The following is a 19,289-nucleotide window of genomic DNA, read 5'->3' as shown; positions in this document are numbered from 1 at the left end:
CCTGGTAAAGACCATTGAGACATACACCTGGTTAATACAGCTGTCACTAACAAGTAGAAATGAAGATGTGAGTGCTGTTTCAAAACCAGCTTTCTAGCATATGTTGTATATGCCATGCTTCCAGTGTGTCAGGGTTGTCATCTTTTATTTCCATTCTGTGTGATGTTCCTTGTGTGCTTATGACATTCGCATTTATTTATTACTCAATTTTTGGCTCAAGATGCTTTTTATTCTTTTCCTTTTTCAGGAGGCTTAGCAACGCTGTTGAAGCACCATTCTATCCCTGAGAGTGGAGCCAGTAAGATTTCTCCAGTGCTTCCTACATATTTCACCCTTAAAAAAACAAGACAGCACTATTTTTCTCAGAGTTTGCCCAGTGCAATATCTTGTTTGCTTCTAATTTATAGTATGAAGTACATATTAATCAGCTTACCCACAGAGACTTCTATAATAAAAGAGCATTGCTTGCCTTTAAGTCATTTGTTTTTCAGAGTTTGCTCAATGGTACCGTCTAAGCTTCATTAATGTAATTCCCCTGATGCTGCTTCCTCTCCAGTTTTTAATTATGACATTGTAGTACAATGGTCAGCTCCTTAGTTGTTACATTTTTGTGAACTTAATTTTTTTTGTTCATTCCCCTGGCTTATATCATGCTGCTTATTTCTATCCTGCATATAGATGTTTTCAAGGCATACTGTTCTGCTTCAAATGAGATTTAAAAAGCGTGTGACACCCTAAATGTCAGATCAGATATTTCATATTTGACTTGATCCAAACTATTACAATCCTGAGTCCTGGGACTCTTTTCCAGAGCTGGCTGGCACAAAGCTGTAAGCCACCAGGAACTTCAAATAAAACCTATTCCACAAAAGTAGAGTCCATGAGTTCTTTTGCTCTATAACAATGGTTGGTGGAGACCTATACATATGAGTGTAGAAACAATGATCGTGCATGTGCACAGTATTGTGTGCACATACCTTTGTATATCATTGGCCCCAGGCTCTGCCATTAGACATTATGACTGAGATGGCAGAAACAGAGATAGCATCTTCCAGAGTTTCAAACGAGGCTGTCCTTTTTCCACAGAAAGGGCCAGGACAGCTGCTAGAAAATGAACAATTTCACCAAGGATAGTGTAGATGAAAGCACCAGGAATCAGCCACTACTGTGTTTTCTTTGAGGGCACTCACCCTCCCAGAGCCTGGAAGGGCCATGCAGACCAGCCCAGTGCAGTGAAGGGTTTGTGGTTGAGGCATCTGACACTAACCAGATGTCAGATATCAGGCCACAGAACGTTTGTGGTGTGCTCTATTACCAGTCCTTGTGTCCTGCTGGTGGCAGAAAGGTCAGACACTGCTTAAAGAAACCATGAAGCCCAAGGCCCATGTGAACCTGTAAAATTGGGATTGGGAAGATTGAAGGTGGCATTAATATGTGATATATGATACATGTATAGATATAGATATTGGTATATGGTTGCTGATGTGTTTGCCTGCATGGTGTGCTGTGGAAATCTGTCTGCGATCCCTATGCTCTCCTTGCTCAGACAGAAGCCCCACTGTGGAGAGAAGTATCTTTACTGCCTGGTGTCATCAAGGTGCCCACTTCTGATGAGACATAGACTGTGCATGAAAAGTAGTTTTATCAGGGTGGGTGTCAGTCTCTTTTCCAAGTAACAGTGAGATGATGAGGGGAAATGGCCTCAAGTTGCAGCAGGGGAGTTTTAGATTAGATATTAGGAAAAATTTCTTCACCAAAAGGGTTGTCAAGCATGGGAACAGGCTGCCTAGGGAAGTGACTGATTCACCATCCCTGGAGGTATTTAAAAGATGTGTAAATGTGGTATTTAGGGACATGGTTTAGTGATGGACTTGGCAGTGTTAGGTTTATGGTTGGACTTGATGATCTTGAAGGTCTTTTCCAGCCTAAATTATTCTATTACTCTATGTTTACAGTCAAAGTGTTTAGCAGAGGGTGATTCCATTCAGCGCTGAGTTCCTAATAACCAGCATAACTTACCACAGCCACCTGTGCAACATAAGCTGGAACAAATTCTTGTTCTGTTCTGACTCAAAAGAAAAAAAAATTAATGTTTAATACAGAATTTCAAATATTTATATCCATTCTCTTAATAGCACTAATTCATGCAGTTTATGAGATGCCTTGTAAGTCTCATTCTTAGCTACAATATACTTCCCAATTCAAGATAAATTTGGATTTTTTTCCAGTTTTGTTTAAGATTGGAAAATATATATAAAATACAGTTCCAGGGTTTACTACACCTTTTTTCTTTTTTTATATCTTTTTTCCCCATAGTCATTACAGAAAATTTAATCACAACCTCACAACTATCAAATTTTCTGGTTTATGCTCCTAGCTGGTAAATCATGCCTTGTAGTTCTACAGGATATTCTACTCCAAAGATTATTTGTCTTGTGAATTGCATTATCATCAACTTTTTGCTAAGGCTGAACTTTTATTGAAAATACCTATTTCATTAAACACACAGTAACTGAGGCCAAAGCCTTCATGTTTTTTTGACCTCAGTATTGTTGTATTAATACTTATGATCCAGAAGTCCAGAAGTCATTAGTTTTTACAATATTAAGAGGAGTACCCACATATTTTTAAAAAATCTGTTCCAGGGCACTTCAGGTTTGTACTTTCTGTGGAAGATCAAGGCATAATGTTACAGCTTTTTGTTCCACAGTTTAGGTCAGATTTGGCAAGACATTGGGTAAAACAAGAGATAAAAAGGCAATTTTGAGAGACTCTGGGGATTGGGTGAGTTTGAAGTAAATAACCAGTATCTTGATGTCCCATTTCCTATCTGCCATTTGTCATCATTGCTTCACAACACTGTGGTTCTTCCATGACATTCCACTATCCCAGCTGGAGATAGTAAGATGTTTTTAAACCCACTGTTGGGGAAAGTTTGAGGTCTGTGCAGAGTAGAAGCTGAAGAGAGACAGAGGCAAGTCAGAAGGGGTAAGCATATGGCAGGAGAGGTCTGCAGAACCACAACAGCATTTAAGGGAGATGGCTCAGTTCAGGGTGTAGAAAGTAGCAATATAGGACTCCTTGGTTGTGACAAATGCCATTTCCTGGGATGTTGACTCCAAGCAAGCCACTTATGAGAGCAGATGTTAGTCTCACTAACTGGACCAAACTTTGTTTTGTTTTGTTTTTTTTCCCTCAGGGCTAATTTTCTGAAGTTAAAAGTTGTGATAGTTTCCCTGCTCTGACAACCATACAGAACTGTAGCCAGCAGGACCAAAGAGAAGATTAATCCTTTGTCTCTGGTGCTCATGAGGTTGTGTTTCGAGGGGTGTGTCCAGTTTTGGACAAGAGCTGACAGACTGACTCATCTGGCTGAGGATCCAGCTAGCCTTGTTGAGGGGATGGAGAGCATGATATATGAGGAGAGGGTGAGGGAGCTGGCTTTGCTCAGCCTGGAGAAGAAAAGGCCTGGTGGGGCATCAAACTGCTGTCTTCACCCGTCTCATGGCGTGATTTTAGGATGCCCAGTATGCAGTTCTCTGGTTATCAGAGTTGTCTACATTTGCAGAACCTGCACTCCTGTATTTAATCACACGTGGTCACTTACAGGAACTGAGGCACATGATAGTCACACTTTGGGTCTGAGGCAAAACTGAGGTGGAAAGAACAACCACTACATGAGCAAACACAGTGCGTGGGATATTGCCACTGGACAGCCACTCCATTGCAATCTGTTTTCATTTGCAAGGAAGGTGAATACTTAAATTCAGTGCCACTATGTCAGAGACAAAAAGCAGTGATTTTTTCCACTATCTTATCCATCTATTTCAGGGCAAGTCAGCTGACATTAGTATCCAAAGATTTTTTACATCATTCATCATCTATTCCTATTCTATAGCTGGACTGACTGATTTGAAGCTGTGCTGAGTGGAGGCACTTGAGATGAAGTGGTATGAGTTCCTATTGTGCAGTTGTCCTTCCCTCACCCATTCTTGAGGTTGTTTTCCACTTAAAAAGGACTGAAGAACCATGGCATAGCCAGGAGCAGAAACCCAGTGGAACCCAGGACAGACATCTCAGCTGGTGAGTCCTATATAAATCTGTCCAGCTGAGGCAGAGCACATGCTGGCACCGCCAACCCTGCTCCTGTTCGCAGTGATGGCTCCCAGAGAGCTGACTGAAGCATCTCTGCATGCCACTTCTGGGGTTTACTCATTGTGGTTACCAGCCTGGATGAATCTGTATCCATTGTGAACACCAGTCAAACCACTGGTTCACAGAAGGATTGAATGAAACCCCTTGAAAAATATAACCAAATATTAAACAATAGTCACTGAGTACTAACAGATGTGACAGACCAGTCAAGTGTTCTTAAGGCCTTTCCTTGGCATGCAGCAGCTTTTGTACTATAACACGGCTAAACATAATCATGCATTTTTATTTTCTGTATCATGGGAATGTGTTACACAGTCTGAAGAGGCCAGGGTAACTGCTGATTGCAAATGTGTTAGAAATTCTAACCTGTTAAGAGAATCTTGGCCTCAAAAATATGCTGCAATGTTTTTTTGGAACATTTCAGCTATATCTTGTTTACAATAAGCTTCAGTAGAATTACTGGATTCTGTATTAATTGTCCCACACTTACTGCCTTAAGCTTATAGTTGTGTGCTTTTATTTATGGGGACACATTTTAGAAAGCAGAAGACCAAAGGTCTTATCTCAGGAGGTACCCTTAGGCACTCTGCTGCAGTATACTGTGTGCTGGGGCAATGCTTTTTGGGAAATAGGAATTTTATGGGCACAGCAAGAAATTTTCCTTTCAGTGAAATTCTCTGTGCAGCAGTAGGCTGCAAGCAAATCCAGGGAGTAACATGGTTGAACACAGATGTTAAGCTTGGTCCCGAGAGGACAGACATTGTTCTGAAGAGATTCATACCTTTCATGTACAGGAGAAATAGGAGGCAGTGATACAGTCACCTTTTCTCATGTGTTCAGTATTAGGCAGTTTAGATTGCTCTCAAATGCTCAGGGAAGATTACTGACTTTACAGGGGCAGTAAATTAACATAAACAAACAAACAAATAAGTAAAAATCATAGATGTCCAGAACTGATCAGTCATTTCTAAACCAGTTCTCATCTGGCAAAAGAGTGTACAACATGAGAATGGCAGCCTGCACAGACCTGATCTTTCTGTTTTTCTAGTGAGGCAGGTGGCAAAGCTGTATCTCTAACACAAATGAGGTAAGTGTCTGGAGAGATTTGTGAATTGGCAAATACTTGGAAAGACAGCAAGTACTAAGTTACTGGTATATTGTTGGCTAGTAATATCTCGTATCCCCGTTGGGAAAAGGGATTGGTAATATGGACATATTCTACCTCATTCAATGGTCTATGCCAGAGGAAGGGTAGTAAGAGACATTTTCTATGTCTGAAATAGCAGAGCAGGCACATATCCATGTCTCATGTAGAATTTGACTATTCTGGACTACAGAGAAGATGCTGAGAATGCATGAAGGAATGATTTGGCTCTTCTGGGCTGCAGATTTCCCCTGGAAGTTTACTGGAAATCAGAGTTCTGATACTTGTTCTTGTTGATGACATGTCATCTGACACAGTGCTTGAAAATCAGGGATGCTCAAAAATAAAACCAAATCAAAGTACAAGGCACCATATTTCTTATTTCTTTACTGTCTGACAGTGCCCTGTTGCATTCACTGAGTGGGAGTAAATCTGAATCTTGAAATCCAGTTGCACATTTTTTGGTAGAAAATAAGAATCTGAAGAAGATAAATACTTTAGATCACTATTTAAAATTTGGAACCAATAGAGTAATTCAATAGGTTAATAAAACATCTCTGTGAAAACATGATTAGAGAACACCCGAGAAAACATCAATATTGTGTAACTCAAATTTATCTTATTAATGCCAGAAACTTTTCATAATGCCATTATGTAAGGATTTCCTGGTTTATTGTTTGTATTTTAAACAAACATCTGCCATTAAAGCATGCAATTGCCAGCTTCAAAATCCATTAATTTTACTTTTTTAATAAGTAGAGCACATAAAGCCACTTACGTAAAGAACAGACAAGAAGCCAGTTGTTCACCTTGCTCCCAGGCATCTCATTTCCAGGCAGATTATCTTACGTGTTTTATAAAGCTTGACTGTAAGAAAATGTTTGCACTCTGACAGCCCAGGTATGTCATTACTATTAATGCCATTTCTGGCAAAAAGAACTGTACTGTACAGTTTCTTGTGGAGTTGCTTTTTCCTTCTCCTTCAAATCTCTGTCTTGCACCCTGAGGTGACATCATGAATATGATCCCAAATACCAAGCAAGTGTGGTAGGTTGGAGAAATCACTGCTTGCAACAGTGCTTGTCATTCAGATTAAAATGCTGCATGGGCATGTTTTCATAGAGGGCCCTTTTCACATGATAAAAACTTAGTGCTTGACATAATTGTATTAGATATTGGAAAGCTGACATGAATTTTTTTCTTGATGCAAACATCAGTCATTTCTTACAGATTCTATGTTTGAAAAGCAATTCTTGTGTCCCTTTTTAGGGACTATCAGGCTAAGCAGTTTTTAGTCACCCAGTGACTGCACATATTCATCAAATGGGCAAGTTTGGGCTGTTAAATTTTGATGCTGTTATATTGATTAGTACTATTAAAAAGACAGAAATGCCTATATAGGTGGAGACACTTTAGCAAGTTTTTAACAATGCAGTGGACATATCCAAAAGCTACTAAGATCAGCTGGATACCATGTCGTATCCTTTGGGATTTCTGGGAAGCCCCTCCAAAGTCATGTAGAACAGAGGCAGACTCCAGCTGTTTCATGGGGCCCTCACCCAGTGCATTACCAAACCTAGATGGTTTCAGATTCAGAGAGCAGCAGACTTGCATGCCTCCAAGATCTCACAGTAAACAGCCTTGGACCCCATACTGACAGGAGGTGTTAGAGGATCCCCTCTGTGACAACAGCTGTGGAAATAGGTGATTCCTCACAGGTTGGTCCCTCCTCAGAGTGACTCAAATTCTTTCCAAAATGTAGGAACAGACAGATCCTTGCAGATCCCACAGTGCTGTTGTTTGACGCTCTTTATAAGCTGCCCTAATCACCTATGTTGTAAGGTATCAGTTCCTTAAAGATTTTAAGATATAGCACATGTATAGGATTATTTTTGTTTTCTTGTTTTGTATCTTGTTCTTTGATGTGAAAAAATCCCTGAAGCTGAAACCACCACCCCTTTTCTGTTTCACTGGACTCAAGCTACACTCTTCATGTTTGTGTATTTTTACTTCAGATATTTTTTCCACCTAACAATGATTTCTTCAATCTAGCTAGGACTTTACAGGCTGATCTACCTTTGGGAAACTTGGGCTGTCCTGAGTGAATACTGGAAAATGTCCTTTAATTTCATGGGTCACTTACGCTTGTGTTCAGGCATGACATGATCCAATACCTATCATTTCAGAGACTGACCTTGCCCATCAGATAATGTACAAATAAAACATGTTTAATCCTTGTTGCAGACAGAGACACAGAGCCCTCAGGGAAAGACTGGCTCCAGCAGCAGTGTGGCTGCTGCACACTGCAGCTCCATCCTACAAGTGGGCTGAGCTGCCAGCTGCACTCCATTATACTACCTGGAGCCATGTAATTCCAGTTGTGAAACTGCTCTCCTAGCACACTGGTATAAATTTTACTTACACAAAGTTAATATTTTCCAAAAAAGAGTTCAACTTTAGAGTCATTCAACAAAGCCTGCCTAGAAAGAGCTGTTTAATTTCCCTGGGAACTGTTGAGGTCCCTGGATATCTATGAATCTACTTATACAGATAATTTAGAACATGAGAATGTGACAGATTGTGTACAGACATGTGGAAACTCCTGAGTAAGTGCTGGCTGGGGCTGACGTGGGCAAGCAGGGACCCGCAGGGCCACACAGAGATAGGCTTGGGCCCCAAAGCAGCCCAACCCACAGCTGCAGTTTCTGCCTCAGTGAGCAGTTACCCTGCTCTGTGTTTTGGAGGTAGCTCACACAGAGCCAGCCCCAGTGTCTGTGTGGTGACTGCCCAAATCCTTTACATCATCTCTAGCCCTTCAGCAGATCTGCTCTTGTCTCTCTGTTCCACTTCGTCTGCTCCTATCCCGTGATGGGAATTCTCTGCTGCCTTCAGTCCCTGAAGCATTCCCATGGGACTTAAAAAGAGATGCTCTATTAACCTTCGGTCTGGGTAATTTTCACCAACTGTAATTACAGCCTGACTTCTCTCCATTACCCCTAAAATTTTGCTTTGAAATTGTCTGTCACTGCTTAATATTAGAAAAGCCATTTTACTTCACTCGGGGTGATTGCACTTCAGAAATGAGTAAAGTGGTTTCTAAATGCAGCTTGAAAATGTTACTCCAGTTTCTTTTTTTTTTTTTTTTTTTTTCCCCAGAAAGAATGCAGCAAATTTGTCAGTCAACAAAAGAGATGGAAATTTAAGCTTTATAAGTAAACATCAGAGAGGAGTGTGACTGATGAAGGGAAAGGTGAAATAATTCGTTCTTCTTTGAAAGCTGACCTTTCCTCTGGCAAGGTAAATCCAATTAAAATAACTGCACCAATTTCATTGCAGTACCACTGGGAGCACTCTAAATCCATAAAATAAATTAGCATAAACACAAAGCACACATGATAGGTATATTGGAAAATGTTCCGAGTTCTTTCCGTGCAATATTAATATGTTATTTATCAAGGCTGTGAGTGAAGGTTCACAAGGGATGAATGTTTTTAGCTACATATGACTTGTGATAGTTAAAGAATAAACATTGCTGCTAGGGGAGTCTCCTTTCCAGACAGCTTAGTAAAAGAAGAATTTCTACTCCCTGTCCATCATTGAGGTTAATTCAGATCCTATTACATAAGCTTTTTGGAAATGTATTTTCTCTATTTCTGTCATCTGCACCTGTGATAGTTTTAGATTTCATGTTGCAATATAGAAGTTTAAATTTCTTCCACAAACTGATTGTGAACCTCTTGATAGAAAAGACTGTACAACACATGCAAAGATGTGTAGTTACCTCGGTTGATGACAAATAACAAAAAATGGGTATGTATGAAAAAAAAATCAGATAAATGACCATGTCTGCAAGTTACTTGCCAGACCAATACTATCATTATTTCTTAGTAAGAAATTACATAAAAGGCAATTTTGGCTTTAAGCTGTTAAAATTGTATTTGTCAATTTCTAAGTTTGCTTCAGGCAAGGCTTGAATTTTAACTGTTGCCATTGGGTGAACATAATTAATGCCATATGCAGTTAAGGTATTGTCTGATTAATTGTTCTTATAGTTCATTTAAGAAGCCTGTTATTGATACTAGTTACCAGGATAACGGCTGAGATCGTTACAAATACTTGTACTAAACAATAAAATGACATATAATCAAGTTAAAAAATTATTTTATCTTTTCTAATTATGTTAGTAATGGATTCGGTGTGAATATTAATTAGCAAAACTGAACATTCAATGAGTCTATTGAGGACTGGTTAAATCACACACAAAATGTCAGTTTTCCAACTAATTTACCAGAGGGAATAGAAAGTAGTTCCTTTTTGAATCTTTAATTTTCAGCTCAGATCATGATTGTGGTCAATGTCTGTTTTGAAGTTAATGGAGACATTTCCATGCATGAACTGAAGGCAGCTCCTGTCAACACTAATAAAGTCTCCTGGAGAGACTGGGAGAGTGGGAGGAGCTGGCTTAAGCTAATTAGAAATGCTAGTTGGGAGTGTGGGAATGCTGCTACCTGCATTTACCACCTGCACGGAGCATTGGTCAGTCAGCCTGAGGCTGGGCAGGGCTGTCAGGCTCCCAGCAGGCAGCAAGGGAACAATGAACAGCACCTTTCACCTAAATACAATTCAGGTACAAGCAGATCTCCAACTTGGTCTCTGGTTTACTCAAGTGTCAGACTTAATGGCTAGAAAATCTTTCTTACTGCAAGATTCTTAATAAATAGGACAGTTTTAACAGTGAAGCAGAGCTGGTGCTGAGAGGAAGAACCCCATCCCACTTCAGAGCACTGAACTCTAAGAATAAGGCGAGAAAATCTGTCTATGTCAAAGTTTTTATCCACTGATTCAAAATTGCTAAGTACATTTTAATTGTATGTTTTTCTGTGAAATGTAAGAGCTGAGCTGAATTCCTCACTTCATATCTGTCATAGGAAGGGAATTGTTGCAACTGGTGGATAAATCAGTGTACCTGCCTATACTCACGTAGTTCACCCTGAAAGTTTCAGAAGTGGAGAACTGTAGCTTTTTTAGCGCAGGCTCAGATAGTAGTTGGAACATTGCTGGAACAGCTCCTGCAGGTGAGACAGGTATGGAGTTCTGATTTGGGAGCCTCAAAGCAGCCTGATGTCTGCAGGCTTGTACATGCCATTGGATGGAGGAGATGTTTCAAGGATCAGGATACAGAGTGTTGGTATGCTCAGCCTGTGTTGCTACCTTTGAATTAAAAAAATGTGAAACCCCTCAGAGAAGGAGAGGTTATGCTTTCCCAGATGAATTTCTTTGTGTATGGGAACTCAGCTGGCAACAGCCATGTTCATAATAAAAGCAGACAAGTGACAATCTTAATATCCCAGCAAAACCCACTGGAGCTTCCACTCCCTAACCCCGTTCCCAAAAGCAGCATCTATTATCCACAGTGTTCAACCGTGTGTTGAAAGGGGGACAGTAAAGAGAGGTGATGCAGGAAGGTCAATGAAAACTTAGTTCACAGAGGAATGTTACAGCGTGGCCTTTGATCCTGACATTTAGTTTGGTCATGCAACATAGCATTTCTGTATTTTACCTCTATGATCTTAGGTAAACATCCCATTTTGTACGGGCTGCTTGCCTGTTCAAAATTGCAAAGCTGTTTTTGTTATCACTGAGTTTTCGTTTACTAATTTCATAAGTGTACCTGCCGTCCTCTCTCTTTCTGTCTTATACATTCCTTTTTCTATATACATGTCAGGTGTTTTCATCCCAACTTTTTTTGCAGAAGACAGAGGAAAAGCACTGAGAAAATATTTCACAACAGTGTTTTTATTTTTTTTATTTTTTTTCTCTGACACATACTAAAGTAATGAGCTCTCAGATCTCTCTGGCTAAACTTAATAAATAAATTATGACAATAATTTAGGTTGTAAAAAGGGTCCAGTGCCAGTTGTGTCTGAATAAAGCAGTGTATATTAAATTCTACCTGAATTGGCTTGGTTATACCACTGAAGTACAGGCTTCAGCTGACCAAGTTTAATGTGGTGGAAGGTACTAAGCAGGAAGGTGGCCTTTCAATCGCAACCTTTCTGAGGACAAGGGCCCAGGCATTTGCTGCCCCTCCCTTGCTGAAGACAAGCAAGCCCACCCTGATTGCCCAGCAGGACCCTCAAGACAGTGGAAACAGCTCCTGGTCCAGCCCAAGTGATTGCAAAATAAATGGTCAGGGCTGATGTAGAGGAGAGTTGACTCAATTTAATTTGTAAAGCTTTGGTCTTTGAACTATCTAATTAAAAGCATTTAATACATCAACAAAAGGGCAGATACATATTAACATTTCAGAAGGCAATTAAAGCAGCTATCAAGAGGAAGATATTTTAGCAGAAACAGTTGGAGGTAATGTATCATTGGAATAACAGTTCTGCTAAAGACTAAGAATTATTCTCCAGGAGTAAGAGATAATTAGACCAGCACATACATATTACCTAATGCACAAAGAAAGTCAATTAGCTGATTGCCAGCCCACTAACAGAAACAATGTTATCTTAGTCATACATTTGCTTCTTGATTAACATTCAGGGTGAAAAAATGGAAATGATACTATAAAATCCTCAGTTTGCATTCAGGTGAGGCAACTTCTGTGCCATAAAATCTGTGTGTATCAGCCATCCTTGCTAAACAGGTTTTGTCTGTGCTCCTTGGGAGCCAAATGCTTTGGGGCTTTATTTCTGCTATAAATCTACAGAGGAAACACCATTAAAGACACTTATTTGTGTAAGTCATTTATTACTCTGAAGCTGATAGATTGCTCAGTACAATCATAGCTTACTTGGACACATTTGGTATCACTTATCACATGGTCTCTGGCTTCCAAAGCAAACCCAACAAATGAATATTTACAATTAGTAAAAAAAGACACTAGTGTTCCTATTTCTAAGGAGTTCTCTGAGTCAACTCCAGAGAGCACAGGAAATTGGTGCAGGAGTCTAGGAAGCGGATTTAGGAGGTGTTAAGTACTCTGGGGTAGCTAGTCTTGTATGTGTCCATCCTGTTGTAAAGCAAAGCTTTCTCTTCAGCTACGAGTGATTTATTTAACATTTAGCATGGGGCAAGAGTAAATACACATACATAATTGCCACACAGAGGTAGTAAATACACTATAAATCCATAGTCTGATTTTACTTCACAGTAGCTGAATGTTACCACGTTCAGTGGGCAAAGCTGAGGGTGACGATGGTGCATATGCATAATCTTACCCTTCAGGCAGAATTCACCTTGCAGAGGAATTGGTAAATTCCAGTTACCTTGGTCTTCCAGAACAGATGAACAGTATTAGCACCTGCTGGTTCTCCCTATTTTCTTCGTTGCTGATAGGGTTCCGCAGCCTTTCCTGTGCCAGCTGTGGTGGTGAGCTGCAGCTGGGCAGCTGCTCTGGTGAGGCAGAGCAAGGTGCTTCCCAGCCAATACAGGATCTGTAGCTCTAGGACTAAGGTGTTGTGAGGATGGCTGAGGGAGAGAAGAGAGTGTAACAAAACCAGCATCATCTTTGGCATTTTGGCTTGGAGGAGTAGTGTAGTTTCAGAGAGAATTCCCTGATGAACCTCCCAGCTGCGCACTGGTTCATTTTGCAGAGTGAGTCTGTTGTGATTGCAGATTCTCCAGGAGACAACAGCCCTGGAGATCCTACCTGAGGTACAAACCAGCCTCTGGTAGAGCTGTAAGGGTCCAGATACGTGACAGGTCTCACATGCATGCCTGGCAGGAATGTTTGGTCCAGGACAGCACACTAAATATCTGAATTTAAACTCCCAGACCACATATGCTGGAGCAGTGAAGAAATCAGCACTGACTGCTTCAATTTACTGATCTTCTCCTGTGGCACTGCATTAATGGCTAATGAAGAAGCAGGCAGTAAAACCTAGGCACAATACCTGTAAGAATTGCTTTGAGAAGATCAGTTTTCTGAGCAAAGAGATATATGACAGAGAAACAGGGCAGAATGTCAGAGGAGGGCTTAGCAGGCAAGGATGTTACAGGTTGTGGACTTTGGATGAAGGTGAGTGAAACAGAAACAAGTCAGTGACCTGCCCAACAAAGGACAAGCACTGTCTGCATGGCCTTTGGTTGTCTGATTTCCTGGAGGATGCCTGTTGCCTTTGGCAGCTCTGGGCCCTGATTCACCCATGTTCTGCTCATCAACAGCCCTCTTGAGGAAGTCAGCAGGTCAAGTGATCCCTGCCATGTCCCCATGCCTTGTATAGCCAAGGCTGCAGATCCATGGGCTCTCATTTCTCACTGGTAATGGTTTGGCCTGCAGAAACAAAGAAATGGGCAACACTCCTGAATAGAGAGTGTGTTTTAATGACCAAAAAGCTGAGGCTGCTCAATGCTTGCCCAGGACCCCTCTAAGGAGGGGCAGCTCTAAGCCCAGGCAAGCAGGCAAAGCCTAACTGAAAGGTTAAAGTTGTATTTTCACAGGTTGTGGGCTTGCTGGTTTATTGGTAGGAGCTGCCATTGTACTGCTGCTCTATGACAGCTCCCACACATTGCTGCTGTCCAAACGCTGGGAAGCAACACGTGCTAAATTAGCAAGTTATCTCATCAGAATTCTTCTGCCTTGATTTTCCTCATGAAACCTGTCATCAAGTATCTTGCAATTTACTGTTAGCCCAAACAAGCATTATTTACAAAAAATCCTAGAGATTTACACATCTTCATTCACTACACAACTCCCAGTACTTAATTATACTTAAGCTTTCAAAAATTAGATAATCATTTATGGATTTTGGTTTCAATGCTTAGGGTAAAAATCAAAAACTCCCATTTGTATTGAAAATTACATCCTTATTTTAACATGCATTTGCTGAGGAAACAGTACAACAAAAAGCCATAAAGTTTTAATTATAACTGCTTAAAATCCAGGGCCAGAACCTCCAGAGGAGACACTTGGTCTGCTGGGAAAAAGATGAGTGTGCCTACAAAGGACATTTCATTTGCCAGCCCACATTTCCTCTAGTGTTTCCCAGAAATTCAGAGTAACATAAACCTGCATTTAGATGGTAAAAGGGAAGAATAAGGAAAAGAAATAGTTCTGGCATTAGGCCCAAGTGCCTCTTTCCAACACTTACTCTTGGATCTGCCCTTGGTTCCAATCCTGCGGTTACTTTAATATGAGACTGTGTTTAAACAAAAGGACTTATGGCAGGAGACCAGGCCTCCCCAGCACTTCAGTAGAAACTGATGATTTAGAGAAAATTAGGTAGTGGCAGGCCAAGCCAGCAACTCTTATAAGTAAAGACAGGCTTGCAGACAAACACTTTGCTGCTGTGGGACATTCTGACAAACTTGTGTGAAAAAGAGTTAAGCAGACTTTTGTAAAGATCTTGAATATAGAGAGGAAAATACCTATCTGCATATATACTGTATTGCTGATGTTTCCCAGGCTGAAGTTCTCTTTCCACAAAAGAGAATCTCTTGATTTTACATGGTCATGTGGAGTTTCCTAGGGAGCCTGGTGCGAGGGGTCTGCATGGGGACAGAGACATTCGGTATGCCCAATGCCCTTCCTTTGACAGCCACTACCCGTCTAGCTGAAAGGTTATATTCATTGTCCAGCTCTCTCAGCTTTTCCTTATAGGAGAGACACTCCAGTACCTCCTTCATCTTTGTGTCCCATCATGTCTTCTTCCCAGGCACTAAAATATTCTCTGTCCCTGTCTTGGAGTAATTCTCATGATATTTAAAGCTTTTTTCCAGAAGCTCCTTTGACTCTTCTGCTATTTTTGTTGTCATTTGAAGCATCCCTTTGTTCTGCTGGGATACCTGCTTTCTCAGGCTCTCAGCTTTGTTATTTTGGAGTGTTAATTCTTTATATCTAGTCTGAATCTAGATATATTATCTTCTAGTTTAAACTCTCCTTTGAACCCTCCTCTAATTTAAAACCATTAGTCCATGTCATACTGCTATAGACCCTATTAAAAAGTCCATCTCCATCTTTCTTCTAATCCCCATTGAAATACTGAAAGGCCAGCCACAATAAGGTCTCTCTGGAGCCTTCCCTTCTTCCAACTATTAATTTATTCTAGACATCTAGTCACTCCTTTACATTGTGCAGGCCCTTCCAATAACAGGATAAATTTGCCAATGTGAAATCTGCAGGACTGTACTTAGAGGACAAATAGTACATAGTTTTCTTAGCCCCCATTGTGGTACATCCTTTTTCCAAGTTTGCATGGATGAACACATCCATCACTTTGCAAAAGAAGTTCCTGAACTGCTCTCAGAAGCTCTTTTCCTCAGCAACAAAATGTACCCATCTGTCTTCTCTGCTGTGAGCCCCAGGGTCTGGGCACAGGCTTGTTATTCCAGAGCAGTAACTGGTAAACTGCCATGGGGTTATTGCCATGGCATAAAAGCTCTAAGAGCAAAAACTGGTATTATCTTTTAAGTATGTAATTTTTCTTTACAGGCAGCCATCTGCAGTGCAGTGGGTTATGGGGTGATATTCTGTCTCATTTCATGCAAGACATCAGATTTTGCATTTGAATCATGCATTCCTTATTTCAGGCATTTATTCTAGCCTGTGCTTTCCCTAGATGTGCTTGTGGAAAGCTAGACTAGTGACTGCTATGAGCCCTGTGATTATAAAGAAAAATTAGTTAAGCAAGAGTCAGTAAACATCTTTGCTCTTGAATGCAGCGGGAGGCCCAACAACTTCTTTCAGCTGAAGCTGGCTCTGACTCCAGGCAAATCCATTCTATGAACAAACAGCAAGTCAGTAAAGCATTAAAAGTCAGAAGCATCAAAAACCACTCAGGACAACGGGACTGTCAGGCCAACATTTCCTTGAGTCTGACACATGGAGCCCTGAGATCCTCACTGGCATGGCAGTCATTCACAATATTTTTGTTTGTATAATGTTGCAGAACAGTTAAAAAACACCTGAAAGCTGTTCAGAGAATAGCAAAACCTAAAGATTTGTGGCTTGTAAATAAAGTATATAGAATGTTTTGCCATAAGTTACAGTCTGTTTACAGACAGAGTGAAATATTCATCATTAACAGACAGAAAATATTGGAAGATGTCTCAAAATTATTTTCTTGTTTAAAACTCCCAATGTGCTCTGTGTCATGTATTTTAGCAGAATGATTTTAATGAGAAAACACATTGTTTCTTTAAAGTGAAACATTTCTTGATCAATACTCCACAACATTGATAGAATTTAAAAAAAAAGGATTTTCTAATAGGAGAATTCAGAGACCTTTTATGCAGCACCCCAAACCATCCTGACTTGGTTATGATGGCAGGTAGGGCATTGGCATGTTCTTAGCTTTAGATTAGATAGTTTAGACACAGCTTGAGTAGCTTTGGGACAAACTGTTTCACTCTCTTGTGCTTAAAGCTGGATTTTCACTATTCCTATTTATATTCTTCTATGACTGTGATATGAAGGCAAGAATTTTCCCCTATGCAGTGCTCGGTCAAGTGCGTTTGAGGCTGTCTCCAGTTCTCATTCAGTCAGTGGCTTTAGGAGCCTGGTGTCATGCTCTCGGACTTAGCTTTTCATTAGAGCTCCCTTTGATGCAAGCCTGAGAGGGCACTGACAAGCTTGCTTAAAGCTAGAGATGAAATTCCCTCAGTGCAGTCTCTTTTACAGTCTGTGAGCTCTAACCCTGCTGTACTTTTAACTGGTAGATAACCCGGTGGCTGGGACATGCAAGAGAAGCTTCAGCTCCGCTTCACTCGCTTTGGGTACCAACACTGGCTTTGGGAGCCAGCTCTGGAGGTACAAAGGATGTGCAAAATACCTGTCAGCTGTACTGACTGCATCCCCAGCACAGAGATAAATTCTGCCCTGGGTTTTGGTGCCAAGGAGTCATAGGAAGTACAGTGTAGAGAAAATTTCAGCTCCCAAGATCAGGGCCGGATTCACTGACAGTATCAACCCAGCATACCTAACTCTGCAGGACCAGAGCATCCTCACCAGCATGTTGAGCATCAGAAAATCCCAGTGGAGTCAGACAGACACATAATGTTGACAGGCTGGGCCTACTGCATGATAATGGGAAATGAAGGGAAAAGAAATGACTAAGCATAGCTTACTTACAAAGCAAAGTATGGAAGATGAACATTTCTATGAAAGATGCATACTTACATTTATATATAGAATTTGTAGGTATACAGTTGATATATATAAATCTATGTGTGTTTATGTGTACATTTACCCTGTGCAGCTAAATGTTAGTAACATCAATAGTAAAAATCATTATTGCATTAAAAAAGTCCCAACAGAAGCCCTTCTCTGGCTGCTGTGAGACAGAAATGGCTGATCTCCTGCTGGGTTTGCACAGCCTAAATATAGCTCAAAAGATGTTTCTGACACACTTGTCTCTCCTTTTTGGTTGTCAAATGTAGTCTGAGTAAAAGTACCCTGAAGAAAAGGGTTTCTGTGCTCTCAACATGCAGTCCTATTTCCTGTGAAATAAATGGGAAAGCAGCCTTGAAGAATGTGAGTCATCGGATCTGTCAACCCGAAACCACTAAGCAGAGATACGGCAGATGGAGATGTAAATGCAATTGAGGCAAAAGAGACATTTAAAAATGAGGACTTATCTCAAGTTCTTTGTCTTTAGTCATTCAGTTTAGGTAAGTCTCTTTTGGTGGGTAGGACATGAAAATTTTCCTTTCAGTTCAGCAAGGCAGTGTTTGCTACATGCATCAGATATTTACCCCACATCACCCAAGATGCATTTGCTGCATTTGCTCTCTGCTTTTTTGGTCGATGAAACACCGTGTCTGGGCCACCATCCTGCCCTTAGCAAGTAGTTACCGTGTTAGCATTCAGAGCTGAGTGCCCGATTTCTTCAGCAGTGCAAATGCTCCTGTAACAGATGAGTGGGTGTTCTGTGAGTTTAACTTGTCCCAGGGATGAGGAAAACCTTATGGTTTCCTTTCTTTCTTTAAGTCAGTCCAGTCAAACATGATATTGATTTCTACAAGGGCAGCAACAGACCCTAAATCAATAGAAATAAGCAACCAGCAGTATCACAGACAATGACAGTGACTTGAGTCCTGCTCTTGAATTAATAGAGAACATGAGCACTTTAGGAGGCAACTCTTCTGCTTTCATCAGGTCATCATGCTTGAGAACCCAGCTCTGCATTTTCTGCATAATGACTTTCCCTCCAATTATTGCATGTTGCTATTTTCAACATACGTTTCAACTTGAACATTTTCAAGTTCAGATCCTTAGTTTTGGGACAGTCTGCTTTTCCTGACATGGGTATGTAAATATATTGGTATGCCACTTCGGCTACAGACCCATATGGTTGATGTAGTGCCTAATGATGCCAAGTGGATAGTGAAAAGGCAACCTCAAGGATTCCCCTATTCATTTGTAACATTGTCAGCTGAGTTGCTGCAACCAGGAAGAAATCCACCACATTGCCTTTGGCAATTCAAAGTACAGTGGTATAAGGGAGTTATATAGCTTTAAAACTGGCCTCCAGGTCCTATTCTTTGCCTTTTTTAAGAATTTAATGACTGTTGTATGGCAATCTTCCATGTTTTCTCTAAATATTTATTGGTGTTTAACTAAAGTCCTGAACTATAATGGTTTTGTCTAAAAATTTAATTCTAATTACAGTATTCATCTAAATGAATAGGATGTAGTGGGGCATTTTACTCACCTCCAAACTCCATGCCATTGCTTTCAGGTGACTCTGAGTGACTGGCAATAACCCATCAGGCAGCAGAGACCTTGCCTGAAGTCCCACCACAGGTGATGCTCCACTCCTTGGCTGTGGTAGCTTCCTCCTGTACCTTGGGTAGAATGAGACCCTGACTATGCAGGTGCAGCTTTGTTATTTAAAAAGTCACACCAGTGACTTTTCCCAGGGCAGAAGGGAGACAAGCTAGCAGGAGCCACTGCAGTCATCATCTCCCAGCTGCCCTGGACCGAACTCCATTAGCTCCATGCTGCACTGCTCCACCACCTCAGGGTGTTACCACCAGGTCCTCCAGC

This window comes from Empidonax traillii, unplaced genomic scaffold, assembly GCF_003031625.1.
Source record: "Empidonax traillii isolate 1590-97213 ecotype Southwest subspecies unplaced genomic scaffold, ASM303162v1 scaffold447:size986111, whole genome shotgun sequence".
Classification (NCBI taxonomy): Eukaryota; Metazoa; Chordata; class Aves; order Passeriformes; family Tyrannidae; genus Empidonax; species Empidonax traillii.
The sequence above is the reverse complement of the archived record's forward strand: the minus strand, read 5'-3'. Positions refer to the sequence as shown.